The 13,511-nt window shown below is 57.0% G+C and overlaps 3 non-coding genes across 3 annotated transcripts; all 3 read left to right on the top strand.

Moving 5' to 3' along the window:
- The first annotated feature begins 827 nt into the window (after positions 1–827).
- Positions 828–1,018, top strand: LOC129394548 (U2 spliceosomal RNA). Its single transcript, XR_008621834.2, has one exon. It is a non-coding gene; the product is annotated as a U2 spliceosomal RNA (small nuclear RNA).
- A 5,847-nt stretch (positions 1,019–6,865) lies between these two features.
- LOC134729550 (U2 spliceosomal RNA) lies at positions 6,866–7,056 on the top strand. The gene has a single exon (XR_010110760.1). It is a non-coding gene; the product is annotated as a U2 spliceosomal RNA (small nuclear RNA).
- A 5,836-nt stretch (positions 7,057–12,892) lies between these two features.
- Positions 12,893–13,083, top strand: LOC134729549 (U2 spliceosomal RNA). The gene has a single exon (XR_010110759.1). It is a non-coding gene; the product is annotated as a U2 spliceosomal RNA (small nuclear RNA).
- Positions 13,084–13,511: the final 428 nt, after the last annotated feature.

Genomic DNA, 13,511 nt, shown 5'->3' with positions numbered 1-13,511 from the left:
TGGACGGGTGACACCCAAGCGGAGTCCTGACGACCTGCGTCAGAAGTAGCCAGGCGAGGAGGAGGGGAAGGGAATCCACGTCCCGAGCAGGGAGGCAGCTTTCCCTACACAGCACAGGACACGGTCCGCGCACAGAAGCCGCAGGAGACGCAGGCACAGGGGCTGGGGAGAATCCTTGCTGGGCCCTCGCCGCCTCCCTCTGCTGGGTGTCTGGTGCCAGCCTCCTGCCTGGCAGAGGAACTCCAGCCCCTGCTCCCGGAAGCCCCTCCAGGCCTTCGGCTTCCCTGACTGGGCATGGGCCCCTCGTCCCCTCGGGTACGGGGCCGGTCTCCCCGCCCGCGGGCGGCGAAGTAAAGGCCCAGCGCAGCCCGCGCTCCTGCCCTGGGGCCTCGTCTTTCTCCAGGAAAACGTGGACCGCTCTCCGCCGACAGGTCTCTTCCACAGACCCCTGTCGCCTTCGCCCCCAGTCTCTTCCGGTTCTGTCTTTTCGCTGGCTCGATACGAACAAGGAAGTCGCCCCCAGCGGAGCCCCGGCTCCCCCAGGCAGAGGCGGCCCCGGGGGCGGAGTCAACGGCGGAGGCCACGCCCTCCGTGAAAGGGCGGGGCATGCAAATTCGAAATGAAAGCCCGGGAACGCCGGAAGAAGCACGGGTGTAAGATTTCCCTTTTCAAAGGCGGAGAATAAGAAATCAGCCCGAGAGTGTAAGGGCGTCAATAGCGCTGTGGACGAGACAGAGGGAATGGGGCAAGGAGCGAGGCTGGGGCTCTCACCGCGACTTGAATGTGGATGAGAGTGGGACGGTGACGGCGGGCGCGAAGGCGGCAGCATCGCTTCTCGGCCTTTTGGCTAAGATCAAGTGTAGTATCTGTTCTTATCAGTTTAGTATCTGATACGTCCTCTATCCGAGGACAATATATTAAATGGATTTTTGGAGCAGGGAGATGGAATAGGAGCTTGCTCCGTCCACTCCACGCATCGACCTGGTATTGCAGTACCTCCAGGAACGGTGCACCCCCTCCGGGGATACAACGTGTTTCCTAAAAGCAGAGCGAGGTAAGAGACAGTAAGAGACAGTAGCATCTGCGGGGCGGCTTGCACGCCGAGTGCCTGTGACGCGCCGGCTTGACTTAACTGCTTCCCTGAAGTACCGCGAGGGAGGTTCCTGATCTGCGGGCGGTAGGCTTATGCGGCACGCTTCCGTTTCCACCGTGACTACTGCGCTTTGGGAAGGCCACGACCTCCTCCTTTGGGGAGGTCCTTAGGATCTCAGCTTGGCAGTCGAGTGGGTGGCGACCTTTTAAAGGAATGGGATCCACCCGGAATTGAACTTCTTTCTCCTCTCTCTCTCTCTCTTCACCCCCCCCCCCGCCTCTCCTCCGTTCTCTCTTTTGGTTTCCCCCACCCCCTCCCAAGTTCTGGGGTACATGTGCAGGACGTGCAGGTTTGGAACATAGATACACGTGTGCCACGGTGCTTTGCTGCACCTATCCACCAGTCGTCTAGGTTTGAAGCCCCGCACGCGTTGGCTATTTGTCCTAATGCTCTCTCTCCCCTTGCCCCCCACGCCCCGTCAGGGCCCGGCGTGTGATGTTCCCCTCCCTGTGTCCCATGTGTTCTCACTGTTCAACTCCCACTTAGGAGCGAGAACATGCGGTGTTTGGTTTTCGCTTCCTGTGTCAGTTTGCTGAGAATGAGGCCTTCCAGCTTCATCCACGTTCCCGCAGAGGACATGAACTCATCCTTTTTTATGGCTGCGTAGTAATTCCATGGTGTATACGTGCCACACTTTCTTTATCCAGCCTATCATTCATGGGCATTCGAGTTGGTTCCAAGTCTTTGCTATTGTAAATAGTGCTGCAGTAAACATACGTGTCCACGTGTCTTCCTAGTAGGAACTTCTTCCTCTTCAGCCCGCTGAGTAGCTGGCACTTTAAGGCAGGTGCCAACGCACCGGCAGCAAGCTTCCTTTTTTGCCCGGGAAAAACTGAGGTGCAGGTAGTATAAGCCATTTATCACGGAACGCACAGGAGCAGAGCTCGAGTCCAAGCATCGTGGCTCCACCCGTCATGCTTGATGCATCTTTAGGCTCCGCTCTAGGTATGCGTATCCTTTACGGGATCAGCCACCGGCAGTTGCCTTGCGACCACGATGACAAACCTCTGCCGGCTCTTTTGGGTCTCATCCCTGTATCTATTATACGTTGCATCCCAACATAAAGATCGGAATGTTCCTTTCGCTGACCCAGTCTCTCACCCTTTCCAAACTCCAGAAATCTTGTCTGTCCTCGGAAGAACTCCCCCTGCTTCTTTCTCTAAAGGCTGTCTTCAGGCCGGGCACAGTGGGGGGATCGCTTGAGCCCAGAAGGCCGCAGTGAGGTGAGATCGCGCCATTGCACTGCAGCCCCGGCGGCAGAGCCGGAGCCCCGTCTCGAAAGAAACAAACAAAAACCAACCGACCAACCAACAAACAAACACAGACAAAGAAAGAAAGAGCCCAGGCAACCTAGTGAAAACCTGTTCGGGCTGGGGCGTATCTGTACCCCAGCTGTTCCAGAGGCTGAGGCCAGGAGGATGGGTGGACGCTGGGAGGTGGATGCTGCAGTGAGCAGTGATCGCACCACTGCACTCCAGCCTGGGTGACAGAGCCAGACCCCGTCCCAAATAAATAAACATGAAAATAGAGGAACCAGTTTGTAGAAAGCGGGAGAGGGTCCCATTGAACTTCAAGCCTTCGAGCAACAGCTGTGGCTGGACAGGTTGGACCAGCAGGCTGGAGCAGTCGCCATCTTGGCAGGGATCATTGACCCTGATCTATCGCCGGGAGGAGGAAGAGCTGATCTTACGCAGGGAGGGCAGGTGGACTATGCGTGGACTCTGGTGATCTGTTTGGGTGCCAGGTGTTACTCCCAGGGCCACCCGTAACTGTGAATGTGCAGGAACCCTGACTTGAGAAGGGCCTGGCCACGGGGGGCTTAGGCCCCTGGGGAATGAGAGTTTGGTTCCCGGTACCCAGGGAAACCACCAGCATCGGCAGAGGTGATAGCTGGGGAGGAGCGGGGATTTGGACGAGAGACACAGGATGAGTACCGGGGGCAGCCCCGTGATCAACAACTGCTGCAACAGGGGCCGTTTGTTCGACTCGCTAGTCTTCTGTGGCTCTATGCGGTACTAAAGAGCAGAAGACAGAAGATACAAAAACCACAAAAGGTAGCCGGGCGTGGTGCTGCCCGTCAATAATCCCAGCTACTCGGGAGGCTGAGACAGGAGAATCGCTTGAACCCGGGAGGCGGAAGTTTCAGCGAGCCGAGATCACGCCATTGCAGTCCAACCTGAGCGTCCGAGCGAGACTCTATCTCAGAAAATAAAGACAGAATGAAAGAGCCCGGCGCGGTGGCTTACGCCTGTAATCCCAGCGCTTTGGGAGGCCGAGGCGGGCGGATCGCCTGAGGTCAGGAGCTGGAGACCAGCCTGGCCGACATGGCGAAACCCCCTAAAAATACAAAAATGAGCCGGGCGTGGTGGCCTACGCCTGTAATCCCAGCTACCCAGGAGGCTGAGGCAGGAGAATCGCTGGAACCCGGGAGGTAGAGGCTGCAGTGAGCCGAGATCGCGCCACTGCACTCCAGCCTGGGCGACAGAGCAAGAGTTTGTCTGTCAAAAAAAAAAAAAAAAAAAAAAAAAAAAAGCCAGGGTGAGCGGTGGCTCAAGCCTGTAATCGCAAGCAACACTTTGGGAGGCGGCAGCTGGGCGGATCACCGGAGGTCGGGAGTTGGAGACCAGCCTGACCAACATGGAGAAACCCCATGTGTACTAAAAATACAAACTTAGCCGGGCGTGGTGGCACATGCCTGTAGTCCCAGCTGCTCGGGAGGCTGAGGCAGGGGAATCGCTTGAACCCGGGAGGCGGAGGTTGCAGAGAGCCTAGATCGCGCCATTGGACTCCAGGCTGGGTAACAAGAGCGGAACCTCCGTCTGAAAAAAAAAAAAAAAATTGGGAGAATTTTGCTCCCACTGCCGTCAAAATCCCATGTGTATTTCACACTTACAGCACAGCTCCCTTAGAACTGACCACATTTCCAGGGCTCCCTAGATACCTGTGGCCAGCGGCTGCCATACTGCACCGTGCTGGGCTGTAGAATGGGGATGACAAGACAGGGCGGCGGAGATTGGGTTGGCGTGAAGCGAGGGAAACACTCGGCCGCAGGACAAAACTAAAACAGCAAGGGGGCACCGAAAGACTCAGTAGTCCACATGAATATCTTGATTATGTTGTAGCCGAGATAATGTAGGGTCCACCCCTACCGGGTCTGTGGGTTTTCTCTTCGTGTGTGTGCGCGGAGACGAGAGATCGAAGAGATAAAGACAGAAGACAAAGAGATAGGAAGAAAGACAGCTGGGCCCGGGGGACCACTGCCACCAAAGCGCGGAGACAGACAGGTAGTGGCCCCGAATGCCTGGAGGCGCTGCTATTTATTGTAGTCAAGGCAAGGGGGCAGGGTAAGGAGTGCCAGTCATCTCCAGTGATCGATAGGTCACGCGAGTCACGTGTCCACTGGACAGGGGGCCTTTCCCTTTGTGGTAGCCGAGGTGGAGAGGGAGGACAGCAAACGTCAGCGTTTCTTCTATGCACTTATCAGAAAGATCGAAGACTGTGGTACTCCTACTAATTCTGCTACTGCTGTCTTCTAAGAACTTAAAAGGAGGAGCCAGGTGTACAGGCGGAACATGAAAGTGAAGAAGGAGCGTGCCCACTGAAGCACAGCATCACAGGGAGACGTTGGAGCCTCCGGATGACTGCGGGCCGGCCTGGCTAATGTCAGACCTCCCACAAGAGGTGGTGGAGCGGAGCGTTCTCTGTCTCCCCTGGAGAGAGGGAGATTCCCTTTCCCGGCCTGCTAAGTAACGGGTGCCTTCCCAGGCACTGGGGCCGCCGCTAGACCAAGGCCTGCTAAGTAACCAGGGCCTTCCCAGGCACTGGCATTACCGCTAGGCCAAGGAGCCCTCCAGCGGCCCTTCTCTGGGCGTGAATGAGGGCTCACACTCTTGTCTCCTGGTCACCTCTCACTGTGGCCCTTCAGCTCCTAACTCTGTGTGGCCTGGTTTCCCCCAAGGTAATCATAATGGAACAGAGATCATTATGGTAATAGAACAAAGAGTAATGCTACAAACTAATGATTAATAATAGTCAGATATAATCCTATCCGTTTCCTATCTCTAGTAAAACTTTTCTTATTCTAATAATTTTCTTTACTATACTGGAACAGCTTGTGCCTTCAGGCTCTTGCCTGGGCACCTGGGTGGCTTGCGGCCCACAAGATAAGATATATTGCGTTGAACTATAGTTTATGTTGATTGCTGAATGATTTAGGGCGGGGGGGTGGGCACCCTCTGAAATTCTGCCCTGGAGGAGAGGCCTCACCCTAACCCTGGCCGTGGCTAATAATAAGGCCCACCTCTTAGGGCCGTGGAGTGAAATTAAGTTTTCCAGGTAATGCGCAGTAGAGCCCTCAGCCCTCCGCTGAAGTTGCGTTAGGAAGGAGGAAGGGAGAGGTAAATGCTGAGCCCGCAGGCGGCAGTCTGTGCCTCGGAGAGAAACTTTATCCCAACCTTGCTGGGGGCCTTGACGCCCACCTTGCCCCAAGAGCACCCCGGCAGTCACCCCTGCCCTCTGGGGTCCTGCCACCCCGAGCCCGACCTTCCCCCTTTTCCCCCGCGCCGGGCCAATAGCCTCCTAACTGCGTCGTGCTCATCACGGTCTGCCGTGCTCATCACCTTTGCGTCGTTTCTTCGCTCCACAAACGTTTGCTGAGCGCCTTCCACACGCCAGGCGCCAGACTCGCGCGGGGAAACAGGGATAAGCACTGAGGAGGGGTCCCAGCCCTCAGCGATGGGATTTCAGAGCGGGAGATAAAGGGTTGCCCAGAAGGGTGGTGAGTGGAATAGCTGATATAAACAACGGGGGCGCGATGAAATACACAGGAGGGCTGCTAGTCACATACGGGGCGGGTGCCGAGGGCCCTTGACTAAGGGAGGCTTCCTGGACGGGTGACACCCAAGCGGAGTCCTGACGACCTGCGTCAGAAGTAGCCAGGCGAGGAGGAGGGGAAGGGAATCCACGTCCCGAGCAGGGAGGCAGCTTTCCCTACACAGCACAGGACACGGTCCGCGCACAGAAGCCGCAGGAGACGCAGGCACAGGGGCTGGGGAGAATCCTTGCTGGGCCCTCGCCGCCTCCCTCTGCTGGGTGTCTGGTGCCAGCCTCCTGCCTGGCAGAGGAACTCCAGCCCCTGCTCCCGGAAGCCCCTCCAGGCCTTCGGCTTCCCTGACTGGGCATGGGCCCCTCGTCCCCTCGGGTACGGGGCCGGTCTCCCCGCCCGCGGGCGGCGAAGTAAAGGCCCAGCGCAGCCCGCGCTCCTGCCCTGGGGCCTCGTCTTTCTCCAGGAAAACGTGGACCGCTCTCCGCCGACAGGTCTCTTCCACAGACCCCTGTCGCCTTCGCCCCCAGTCTCTTCCGGTTCTGTCTTTTCGCTGGCTCGATACGAACAAGGAAGTCGCCCCCAGCGGAGCCCCGGCTCCCCCAGGCAGAGGCGGCCCCGGGGGCGGAGTCAACGGCGGAGGCCACGCCCTCCGTGAAAGGGCGGGGCATGCAAATTCGAAATGAAAGCCCGGGAACGCCGGAAGAAGCACGGGTGTAAGATTTCCCTTTTCAAAGGCGGAGAATAAGAAATCAGCCCGAGAGTGTAAGGGCGTCAATAGCGCTGTGGACGAGACAGAGGGAATGGGGCAAGGAGCGAGGCTGGGGCTCTCACCGCGACTTGAATGTGGATGAGAGTGGGACGGTGACGGCGGGCGCGAAGGCGGCAGCATCGCTTCTCGGCCTTTTGGCTAAGATCAAGTGTAGTATCTGTTCTTATCAGTTTAATATCTGATACGTCCTCTATCCGAGGACAATATATTAAATGGATTTTTGGAGCAGGGAGATGGAATAGGAGCTTGCTCCGTCCACTCCACGCATCGACCTGGTATTGCAGTACCTCCAGGAACGGTGCACCCCCTCCGGGGATACAACGTGTTTCCTAAAAGCAGAGCGAGGTAAGAGACAGTAGCATCTGCGGGGCGGCTTGCACGCCGAGTGCCTGTGACGCGCCGGCTTGACTTAACTGCTTCCCTGAAGTACCGCGAGGGAGGTTCCTGATCTGCGGGCGGTAGGCTTATGCGGCACGCTTCCGTTTCCACCGTGACTACTGCGCTTTGGGAAGGCCACGACCTCCTCCTTTGGGGAGGTCCTTAGGATCTCAGCTTGGCAGTCGAGTGGGTGGCGACCTTTTAAAGGAATGGGATCCACCCGGAATTGAACTTCTTTCTCCTCTCTCTCTCTCTCTTCACCCCCCCCCCCGCCTCTCCTCCGTTCTCTCTTTTGGTTTCCCCCACCCCCTCCCAAGTTCTGGGGTACATGTGCAGGACGTGCAGGTTTGGAACATAGATACACGTGTGCCACGGTGCTTTGCTGCACCTATCCACCAGTCGTCTAGGTTTGAAGCCCCGCACGCGTTGGCTATTTGTCCTAATGCTCTCTCTCCCCTTGCCCCCCACGCCCCGTCAGGGCCCGGCGTGTGATGTTCCCCTCCCTGTGTCCCATGTGTTCTCACTGTTCAACTCCCACTTAGGAGCGAGAACATGCGGTGTTTGGTTTTCGCTTCCTGTGTCAGTTTGCTGAGAATGAGGCCTTCCAGCTTCATCCACGTTCCCGCAGAGGACATGAACTCATCCTTTTTTATGGCTGCGTAGTAATTCCATGGTGTATACGTGCCACACTTTCTTTATCCAGCCTATCATTCATGGGCATTCGAGTTGGTTCCAAGTCTTTGCTATTGTAAATAGTGCTGCAGTAAACATACGTGTCCACGTGTCTTCCTAGTAGGAACTTCTTCCTCTTCAGCCCGCTGAGTAGCTGGCACTTTAAGGCAGGTGCCAACGCACCGGCAGCAAGCTTCCTTTTTTGCCCGGGAAAAACTGAGGTGCAGGTAGTATAAGCCATTTATCACGGAACGCACAGGAGCAGAGCTCGAGTCCAAGCATCGTGGCTCCACCCGTCATGCTTGATGCATCTTTAGGCTCCGCTCTAGGTATGCGTATCCTTTACGGGATCAGCCACCGGCAGTTGCCTTGCGACCACGATGACAAACCTCTGCCGGCTCTTTTGGGTCTCATCCCTGTATCTATTATACGTTGCATCCCAACATAAAGATCGGAATGTTCCTTTCGCTGACCCAGTCTCTCACCCTTTCCAAACTCCAGAAATCTTGTCTGTCCTCGGAAGAACTCCCCCTGCTTCTTTCTCTAAAGGCTGTCTTCAGGCCGGGCACAGTGGGGGGATCGCTTGAGCCCAGAAGGCCGCAGTGAGGTGAGATCGCGCCATTGCACTGCAGCCCCGGCGGCAGAGCCGGAGCCCCGTCTCGAAAGAAACAAACAAAAACCAACCGACCAACCAACAAACAAACACAGACAAAGAAAGAAAGAGCCCAGGCAACCTAGTGAAAACCTGTTCGGGCTGGGGCGTATCTGTACCCCAGCTGTTCCAGAGGCTGAGGCCAGGAGGATGGGTGGACGCTGGGAGGTGGATGCTGCAGTGAGCAGTGATCGCACCACTGCACTCCAGCCTGGGTGACAGAGCCAGACCCCGTCCCAAATAAATAAACATGAAAATAGAGGAACCAGTTTGTAGAAAGCGGGAGAGGGTCCCATTGAACTTCAAGCCTTCGAGCAACAGCTGTGGCTGGACAGGTTGGACCAGCAGGCTGGAGCAGTCGCCATCTTGGCAGGGATCATTGACCCTGATCTATCGCCGGGAGGAGGAAGAGCTGATCTTACGCAGGGAGGGCAGGTGGACTATGCGTGGACTCTGGTGATCTGTTTGGGTGCCAGGTGTTACTCCCAGGGCCACCCGTAACTGTGAATGTGCAGGAACCCTGACTTGAGAAGGGCCTGGCCACGGGGGGCTTAGGCCCCTGGGGAATGAGAGTTTGGTTCCCGGTACCCAGGGAAACCACCAGCATCGGCAGAGGTGATAGCTGGGGAGGAGCGGGGATTTGGACGAGAGACACAGGATGAGTACCGGGGGCAGCCCCGTGATCAACAACTGCTGCAACAGGGGCCGTTTGTTCGACTCGCTAGTCTTCTGTGGCTCTATGCGGTACTAAAGAGCAGAAGACAGAAGATACAAAAACCACAAAAGGTAGCCGGGCGTGGTGCTGCCCGTCAATAATCCCAGCTACTCGGGAGGCTGAGACAGGAGAATCGCTTGAACCCGGGAGGCGGAAGTTTCAGCGAGCCGAGATCACGCCATTGCAGTCCAACCTGAGCGTCCGAGCGAGACTCTATCTCAGAAAATAAAGACAGAATGAAAGAGCCCGGCGCGGTGGCTTACGCCTGTAATCCCAGCGCTTTGGGAGGCCGAGGCGGGCGGATCGCCTGAGGTCAGGAGCTGGAGACCAGCCTGGCCGACATGGCGAAACCCCCTAAAAATACAAAAATGAGCCGGGCGTGGTGGCCTACGCCTGTAATCCCAGCTACCCAGGAGGCTGAGGCAGGAGAATCGCTGGAACCCGGGAGGTAGAGGCTGCAGTGAGCCGAGATCGCGCCACTGCACTCCAGCCTGGGCGACAGAGCAAGAGTTTGTCTGTCAAAAAAAAAAAAAAAAAAAAAAAAAAAAAGCCAGGGTGAGCGGTGGCTCAAGCCTGTAATCGCAAGCAACACTTTGGGAGGCGGCAGCTGGGCGGATCACCGGAGGTCGGGAGTTGGAGACCAGCCTGACCAACATGGAGAAACCCCATGTGTACTAAAAATACAAACTTAGCCGGGCGTGGTGGCACATGCCTGTAGTCCCAGCTGCTCGGGAGGCTGAGGCAGGGGAATCGCTTGAACCCGGGAGGCGGAGGTTGCAGAGAGCCTAGATCGCGCCATTGGACTCCAGGCTGGGTAACAAGAGCGGAACCTCCGTCTGAAAAAAAAAAAAAAATTGGGAGAATTTTGCTCCCACTGCCGTCAAAATCCCATGTGTATTTCACACTTACAGCACAGCTCCGTTAGAACTGACCACATTTCCAGGGCTCCCTAGATACCTGTGGCCAGCGGCTGCCATACTGCACCGTGCTGGGCTGTAGAATGGGGATGACAAGACAGGGCGGCGGAGATTGGGTTGGCGTGAAGCGAGGGAAACACTCGGCCGCAGGACAAAACTAAAACAGCAAGGGGGCACCGAAAGACTCAGTAGTCCACATGAATATCTTGATTATGTTGTAGCCGAGATAATGTAGGGTCCACCCCTACCGGGTCTGTGGGTTTTCTCTTCGTGTGTGTGCGCGGAGACGAGAGATCGAAGAGATAAAGACAGAAGACAAAGAGATAGGAAGAAAGACAGCTGGGCCCGGGGGACCACTGCCACCAAAGCGCGGAGACAGACAGGTAGTGGCCCCGAATGCCTGGAGGCGCTGCTATTTATTGTAGTCAAGGCAAGGGGGCAGGGTAAGGAGTGCCAGTCATCTCCAGTGATCGATAGGTCACGCGAGTCACGTGTCCACTGGACAGGGGGCCTTTCCCTTTGTGGTAGCCGAGGTGGAGAGGGAGGACAGCAAACGTCAGCGTTTCTTCTATGCACTTATCAGAAAGATCGAAGACTGTGGTACTCCTACTAATTCTGCTACTGCTGTCTTCTAAGAACTTAAAAGGAGGAGCCAGGTGTACAGGCGGAACATGAAAGTGAAGAAGGAGCGTGCCCACTGAAGCACAGCATCACAGGGAGACGTTGGAGCCTCCGGATGACTGCGGGCCGGCCTGGCTAATGTCAGACCTCCCACAAGAGGTGGTGGAGCGGAGCGTTCTCTGTCTCCCCTGGAGAGAGGGAGATTCCCTTTCCCGGCCTGCTAAGTAACGGGTGCCTTCCCAGGCACTGGGGCCGCCGCTAGACCAAGGCCTGCTAAGTAACCAGGGCCTTCCCAGGCACTGGCATTACCGCTAGGCCAAGGAGCCCTCCAGCGGCCCTTCTCTGGGCGTGAATGAGGGCTCACACTCTTGTCTCCTGGTCACCTCTCACTGTGGCCCTTCAGCTCCTAACTCTGTGTGGCCTGGTTTCCCCCAAGGTAATCATAATGGAACAGAGATCATTATGGTAATAGAACAAAGAGTAATGCTACAAACTAATGATTAATAATAGTCAGATATAATCCTATCCGTTTCCTATCTCTAGTAAAACTTTTCTTATTCTAATAATTTTCTTTACTATACTGGAACAGCTTGTGCCTTCAGGCTCTTGCCTGGGCACCTGGGTGGCTTGCGGCCCACAAGATAAGATATATTGCGTTGAACTATAGTTTATGTTGATTGCTGAATGATTTAGGGCGGGGGGGTGGGCACCCTCTGAAATTCTGCCCTGGAGGAGAGGCCTCACCCTAACCCTGGCCGTGGCTAATAATAAGGCCCACCTCTTAGGGCCGTGGAGTGAAATTAAGTTTTCCAGGTAATGCGCAGTAGAGCCCTCAGCCCTCCGCTGAAGTTGCGTTAGGAAGGAGGAAGGGAGAGGTAAATGCTGAGCCCGCAGGCGGCAGTCTGTGCCTCGGAGAGAAACTTTATCCCAACCTTGCTGGGGGCCTTGACGCCCACCTTGCCCCAAGAGCACCCCGGCAGTCACCCCTGCCCTCTGGGGTCCTGCCACCCCGAGCCCGACCTTCCCCCTTTTCCCCCGCGCCGGGCCAATAGCCTCCTAACTGCGTCGTGCTCATCACGGTCTGCCGTGCTCATCACCTTTGCGTCGTTTCTTCGCTCCACAAACGTTTGCTGAGCGCCTTCCACACGCCAGGCGCCAGACTCGCGCGGGGAAACAGGGATAAGCACTGAGGAGGGGTCCCAGCCCTCAGCGATGGGATTTCAGAGCGGGAGATAAAGGGTTGCCCAGAAGGGTGGTGAGTGGAATAGCTGATATAAACAACGGGGGCGCGATGAAATACACAGGAGGGCTGCTAGTCACATACGGGGCGGGTGCCGAGGGCCCTTGACTAAGGGAGGCTTCCTGGACGGGTGACACCCAAGCGGAGTCCTGACGACCTGCGTCAGAAGTAGCCAGGCGAGGAGGAGGGGAAGGGAATCCACGTCCCGAGCAGGGAGGCAGCTTTCCCTACACAGCACAGGACACGGTCCGCGCACAGAAGCCGCAGGAGACGCAGGCACAGGGGCTGGGGAGAATCCTTGCTGGGCCCTCGCCGCCTCCCTCTGCTGGGTGTCTGGTGCCAGCCTCCTGCCTGGCAGAGGAACTCCAGCCCCTGCTCCCGGAAGCCCCTCCAGGCCTTCGGCTTCCCTGACTGGGCATGGGCCCCTCGTCCCCTCGGGTACGGGGCCGGTCTCCCCGCCCGCGGGCGGCGAAGTAAAGGCCCAGCGCAGCCCGCGCTCCTGCCCTGGGGCCTCGTCTTTCTCCAGGAAAACGTGGACCGCTCTCCGCCGACAGGTCTCTTCCACAGACCCCTGTCGCCTTCGCCCCCAGTCTCTTCCGGTTCTGTCTTTTCGCTGGCTCGATACGAACAAGGAAGTCGCCCCCAGCGGAGCCCCGGCTCCCCCAGGCAGAGGCGGCCCCGGGGGCGGAGTCAACGGCGGAGGCCACGCCCTCCGTGAAAGGGCGGGGCATGCAAATTCGAAATGAAAGCCCGGGAACGCCGGAAGAAGCACGGGTGTAAGATTTCCCTTTTCAAAGGCGGAGAATAAGAAATCAGCCCGAGAGTGTAAGGGCGTCAATAGCGCTGTGGACGAGACAGAGGGAATGGGGCAAGGAGCGAGGCTGGGGCTCTCACCGCGACTTGAATGTGGATGAGAGTGGGACGGTGACGGCGGGCGCGAAGGCGGCAGCATCGCTTCTCGGCCTTTTGGCTAAGATCAAGTGTAGTATCTGTTCTTATCAGTTTAATATCTGATACGTCCTCTATCCGAGGACAATATATTAAATGGATTTTTGGAGCAGGGAGATGGAATAGGAGCTTGCTCCGTCCACTCCACGCATCGACCTGGTATTGCAGTACCTCCAGGAACGGTGCACCCCCTCCGGGGATACAACGTGTTTCCTAAAAGCAGAGCGAGGTAAGAGACAGTAGCATCTGCGGGGCGGCTTGCACGCCGAGTGCCTGTGACGCGCCGGCTTGACTTAACTGCTTCCCTGAAGTACCGCGAGGGAGGTTCCTGATCTGCGGGCGGTAGGCTTATGCGGCACGCTTCCGTTTCCACCGTGACTACTGCGCTTTGGGAAGGCCACGACCTCCTCCTTTGGGGAGGTCCTTAGGATCTCAGCTTGGCAGTCGAGTGGGTGGCGACCTTTTAAAGGAATGGGATCCACCCGGAATTGAACTTCTTTCTCCTCTCTCTCTCTCTCTTCACCCCCCCCCCCGCCTCTCCTCCGTTCTCTCTTTTGGTTTCCCCCACCCCCTCCCAAGTTCTGGGGTACATGTGCAGGACGTGCAGGTTTGGAACATAGA

Source organism: Pan paniscus, chromosome 19 (genome assembly GCF_029289425.2).
Source record: "Pan paniscus chromosome 19, NHGRI_mPanPan1-v2.0_pri, whole genome shotgun sequence".
Taxonomy (NCBI): Eukaryota; Metazoa; Chordata; class Mammalia; order Primates; family Hominidae; genus Pan; species Pan paniscus.
The sequence above is the reverse complement of the archived record's forward strand: the minus strand, read 5'-3'. Positions and strand labels throughout refer to the sequence as shown.